The sequence below is a fragment of the Peromyscus eremicus genome, chromosome 3 (genome assembly GCF_949786415.1).
Source record: "Peromyscus eremicus chromosome 3, PerEre_H2_v1, whole genome shotgun sequence".
Taxonomy (NCBI): Eukaryota; Metazoa; Chordata; class Mammalia; order Rodentia; family Cricetidae; genus Peromyscus; species Peromyscus eremicus.
This window is the reverse complement of record NC_081418.1, coordinates 126,706,723-126,712,722: the sequence shown is the minus strand read 5'-3', so window position 1 is coordinate 126,712,722 and position 6,000 is coordinate 126,706,723.

Sequence of the window (6,000 nt, the reverse complement as noted above, 5' to 3'; positions counted from 1 at the left end):
TACTTTTGGAGAGAACGTTCCCTCAGCCTCATCCTTTGCATTTGTTCTAAATCAGAACACAGAACAGTTGTCTTTCAAATATTTCCCCCCTCCTAATACTTGTGGATCGGGGACAAACTCTTTTGAATATGTTTTCACCCTACTCTTAAAAATGTCATCCAGGCCGGGCGGTGGTGGCGCATGCCTTTAATCCCAGCACTCGGGAGGCAGAGCCAGGCGGATCTCTGTGAGTTCGAGGCCAGCCTGGGCTACCAAGTGAGTCCCAGGAAAGGTGCAAAGCTACACAGAGAAACCCTGTCTCGAAAAACCAAAAAAAAAAAAAAAACAAAAACAAAAATGTCATCCAGGCAATGGTGGTGCACGCTTTTAGTCCCAGCACTTGGGAGGCAGAGACAGGTGGATCTCTGAGTTCAAGGCCAGCCTGGTCTATGGAGTGAGTTCCAGGACCAGCCTGCACAGAGAAATCCTGTCTTGAAAAACAAACAAACAAAACAAAATTCTTGTTTTTATCTTGTGGCATATTCTGGACTCAAGGACATTAAGATAGAAAAACCTTCTCCATGGACCCAGGGTGTTAGCTTATACAGGTATTTTAAAAATACTTTCTCTTACTCATTCTCTCTCTCTCTCTCTCTCTCTCTCTCTCTCTCTCTCTCTCTCTCTCTCTCTCGTGTGTGTGTGTGTGTGTGTGTGTGTGTGTGTGTGTGTGTGTGTGTGTGTGGTTGTAGTATGTGTATATGAGTGCAGTGCCTGCAGAGGCCAGAAGAGGGCATCAGATCATTTGAAGCTACAGTTACATGTGGTTGTGAGAGCTGGGAACCAAACTCAGGTCCTTCCCAAGAGCAGTATGTGCTCTTAACTGCCGAGCCATCTCTCTAGCTCTTGGATGTTTTATTTTTAAATTAAATTAAGTTAATGACAGTCTGTGGTGCTGGAGATAAATCCAAGGCCTCCTGCACACTAGGCAGGGCTCTGTCTCTGAGCGGCACCCCAGCTCTTGAAGGGCATGTTAGAAATGGCAGCAATAATGCTTCCTGCAAGCAAGACTGGCTGAGATGTGCCAAGAAACTCGGAGAATTACTTTACAGTCAGTATCACATCTAATCCTCACAATAACCCTGGAGATGGAGTTATTACCTCATTTTACATCGGAGGGCAATTTAGCCCTAAAGAGATTAAGACCTTGGCCATATCCCCCTGGACATTAGACTGGAGCATGGTAGAGCTGGAATTTTAACCCCAGTCAGTATAACTCTGAAGTCTGCACCAGGAGGCTGTTATTTGGACATATTACATGTCGGGCTCTCCCTAGCCTTATGTAACAATCTCTGAGCTTACCTGTGCCCAGGAAGCTTCTTCCATCTCTCCCCTTCTTTCCACTGTCCATCATGCTTGCTTAGGTTTCTATTCATTTTGGGATCTTCTCCTTAAGCTACCAGCCCCTCTGGTGGTAGTGCTGGCATTTGGAAAGAGTATGGGTGTAACAAACACTTTGAATATGTGAATCTCGGCTGACACCTAGGAGACTGAACCCAGGGCCTTGTGCACACTAGGCAAGTGTTTGGCCACCGAACTGTGACCATAGCCCTAATTCTCAGCCAAAGGGTCCTTCTGAAAAACAGATGCTGAAGTAGGTATGAGACAGGAATCGAAATGACCTTGAGATGTTCATGAACCAGGTGAAGCTCAGAGCTGCAGAAGGCCTTTGTAGGTTGGGGGTATGTGAGGCCTTGGCTCCTGGGAATGGGAGGGGATGGTGAGTTAGAGAGGGAACGCCATTGTGTGGGTCAGAAGACTGTCACTGTACTAGAGTGTTAAAGTGAGTCAGAAAGAAAGGGTCAGGGTGCATGAATAAGCATAATATGTGGGAACCCAGGGGCAGGGCCAGGCCTACGGGCTGAAAGTCCCCAAGGGGTTCATCCCTCCAGGTAGCCATCCAGGGCTGGGCCATCCTAGGGAGCTTTGGAGAGGAAATTTATACTTTGGGCAGCGTTGACTTTCGGGAAGCCTGCTTTCCAAACTTCAAATTTGATCATCTCCCTCTGCTGCTTGGCAGCTTCCTCTGGATTCCCATGGTCTCCAAACAGTCCAAGAGATCTCCTTACCATGGAGTGGATTTGCATCCCAGTCTGACACAGGCTTGGCCCCTCTGACTTTCCACCCTGACCCTCTTGGAGAGCTGGGACACTCTTGTATCCACCATACTCCATACTCGCTGTCACTTCTGGGTTCTATCTACTTGTCCACAGATTGTGACCTCTTGAGGGCAGGGCCTATTCCCTCACCTTCATTCCTGGGTAGACTTTGCCAAGTATGAACTGTGGATGGGACTAGATAATGGCTGACCATCTTTTAACTCTGAGGCCCTGTTATTTTGTGTGCTTATTTGCTTATTTATTTATATATTTTTGAGGCAGGGTCTCAAGTAGCCTAGATTGTCCTTGAACACCCTAAATAGCTGGGACTAGCTTTGGATTCCTAATTATCCTGCCTATTATCCCATTCCCAAGTGCTGGGATTACAGCTGTGCCACTATGCCTGGCTTTATTTATTGATGTACGTATGTGTGTTGAAGCATGTGTGTGCATTTCTGAAGGCCAGAAGTTCCTCTATCTTATTTATGTATTTATGTATTTATTATTTATTTAGAGGCATGGCCTCATCAACATGGAGCTGGCTGTTTGGCTAGGCTGGTTGGCTCCTACGTCCTTGGGATAAGTGGTCCTCCTGTCCGTGCTTTCCAGCATAAAGCTTCTACACGGACACTGGTGATATGAACTAAGGTCTTCATGATTGTACAACAAGCAGTGTACTCACTAAATCATCTCCCAGTCCACGTTTATTTGTTTTTGATGCATAGTCTTGCTTTGTTGCCCAGGCTGCCTTCAAATTTCCAGGTTTAAGCAATTTTCCTGTGCCAGCCTCCCGACTAGGCAGCTGCTTCTTAATATACTTTTAAAAACTTTTTATTTACTCTGTGTGTGTGCATGTGTGTGTGTGTGTGGTGTGTGTGTGCATACAAGTGTGCCATCAGTCATGGATGAGGAATGGGAACTTGCAGATCATAGGATAATGACACACACAGAGATGCCCAGGAGCCGAGCTGAGAACCAAGACGGAGTGAGGAAGGAGGAAAACAGGGGAAGTGTCTATCTAGTGAAGGTCAGATTCTTCAGCTCTGACCTCATGATAGCACTGTGATGTCATGGTGGAAATGAACTATGATTCTTGCCCTCAGGATTGGGAATAAAGAGCCCCATCCCAGTCCTTATTCCGACATCCCCCTGCCCCTGCAACACGTACCCAGCCTCTGTCAACCCTGCTTCCTTCCTTCAGCATCTCAGTTGTAGTAGACATCACACAAGTCAGAGCCCACTCATGGCAAGAACTTGCTCCTTGGTGGTTGAGAAAAGTCACTGGACTGCAGTGGCTGCTGCCTTCTTTTGTGGCCATCCCTCTGGTTTCTGACTTCAGATCCGCAACTGGGAATCTGCAGTGTGACACCAGCTAACACCGCTGTACAGGGACACATTGGCTAGAATGGGGGACCTCACCCAGGCTAAGCACATGCTCTACCTCTGAGACACACACACACACACACACATACACACACACACACACACACACACACACACACACACACACACACTTTTCTTGCTTCCTTGCTCCTCACTTGGATTTAAACACAGAAGCCAAAGAAACAGAACAACAGCAACCGCCCGGAAACTCAGGTCAGCTCAGGTTTCCCAGGGCTGGAGAAAAGGCTGTGGGACTCTGGTTCCGTGAGGACCCTGCTGTCCCGGTGTCCCACTCCTAGCAGAACGATGTCAGAGGATGCTGGGCCATGGTCAGAGGAGGTGAGAGACAAGGGCTTGACTCTTGACCATAGTTACTTTTCTTCCTATTTTTATTAACAGGCATCCCTAAGTATGTTTGTGCCTAGAGAAAGTGCTATGAATAACCGATGATGCATGTGTTGATTAACTTGTGAATCATGCTGGGGTGGTGGTGGTGGGGGGAGCAGGAGCTTTAGAGATGAATATAATGTGTTGTAAAATATTTAGCAAATGATCATCCAAGCCACAGGGAAAAATTCGAGAGATGGGAATTTGAAAGCTGCCAGGATTTAAAAGCTATTTAACGCTAAGCATCAGTGCCAAAGAGTTGAGAGCATCCCTCTCCCCACTCCATTGGCAACAGAGCTTGAAAATGTGGAAAGGGCTTGGCTGGACTGTGGAGCGCTGGTGGGAACCGAGATCAGGCAGAGAGCTGAAAGGCTTTTTGTTTGAGAACCTTGTAAACAAGGGATCTCCTCCCAGGTCCCTCTGAGAGCCCCACCTTGCCTGTGGCTTGCACATTTTCTCTTACCATCTCCCCGATAAACTCCCAATGTGGCGCCAACATTGTGAAGACACCCGCCAGTCATCTGGATGTTTCAAAATCCCCGGATGCACTGCATCAAGGCACAAAGAAACCGCCATATGGCCGAGTGAATTTGTCACCCCCCTTCCAAATGTTTGGATGTCACTCAGACCCTGCCTTGGCTCTGCTTCCAATGCGGCTTAGCTCTATCTGTCATTTTAAAGGTTTGGACTCTGAGGCTGTCTTTCTGAGGGGCTTAGGGATTGTATATTTTTAGGGCTGGAGTCAAGACTCACTTTCATAATCTCACTCTTTGGAGATGCACTTCTTTCCAAGAAGAGGATGGAAAGATCTTTCTTGATGTTTTGGCTTGACAGTCCCCAACTCTATAAAGTTGTAGCCTCCTGGGTAGAGACACCATATGTTAAGGTAAATGAGGGGATAAGTTAGGGCATGGGAAGAGTCATCCTGGAGAGTAGAGGCCTCATGGTCATTCAGTCACAGGGCATGCTTAAAAGAGTCAATGTGAATCTGATGGCTTTAACTGACCCAGAAGCCTCTACTGTAGGGAACAATCTGTAGTCTGCTTGCTGGCATTTGTTGTAAACATGATGGATCATGAGTCCTTGAGTGCAGTAGAGTAAGGGATTTCTGAGCAAATGGCCATCAGGAGGCTCACGGGAAGAGCCACAGCATCCCTGCTGACTATGACTAGGGCCAGGTGGCAGCAAGGCCCTCCCTCTTCTGCCCTGTAGTTCCTGCTAGTTTGCTTTCCTGTAATGTCTTGTTGTCTTTCTTGCAGATTCCCAATTCAACACTGTCCTTGAGGCCTGCCTCCAAGTCCACAGGTTCCACTCTGAGTTTTCAGACTTCATGAATCTTCACTTTCCTGCAGACCATTCCCTAGCACGTGACTAAGTGCCCTGACCATTCATCTGGCACGTAATTAATTACCTGCATTTTAATGTTTTAAGAAAGAGTCATGTTTTTCTTCTCAGCTCAATGGTAGGCTCATTTTGGCAGACTTCAACTCTTTAAAGTCTTAAAAATATTTATCTACTTTTTATTTGTGTGTAGAGGTCAGAAGACAACTTTTGTGAGCTGATTCTTGACTTGTCCCCTTTTGAAGCAGGGACTTTCTTGTTTCTACTGCTATGAATATTCCAGCTAACTGGCCTGAGAGCTTCTAGGACATTCTCTTGTCTCTGGCCCCATCTCACCCCAGCAGTGTTGGGATTAAAGATGCATGCTACCAATGACTTTTTATATGTGCTCCACGGCTGGAAAGCAGGTGGCCAGGCTTACAGGACCAGCACTTTTACTTGCTGAGGCATCTGCCCCTTCATTTTTTAAAAATTAAAAACTATTTTATTTATGGGTACGTATATGCCATGTATGTGTGGATGCCCAAAGAAAGTTTCAGATAGCCTGGAGCTGGAAGTTATAGGTGGTTGTGAATGACCTGATGTGGGTGCTGGGAAGTGAATGGGGCAGCCAGTACTCTTAACCACTGAGTCATCTCTCCAGCCATTCCCTCCCTTTGATTTTAAGACAGGGTCTCATGTATCTTAGGCTGGCCTTGAACTTGATATATAGGCCATGTTGAAAGATAACCTTGCACTCCTGATCCTACTACCT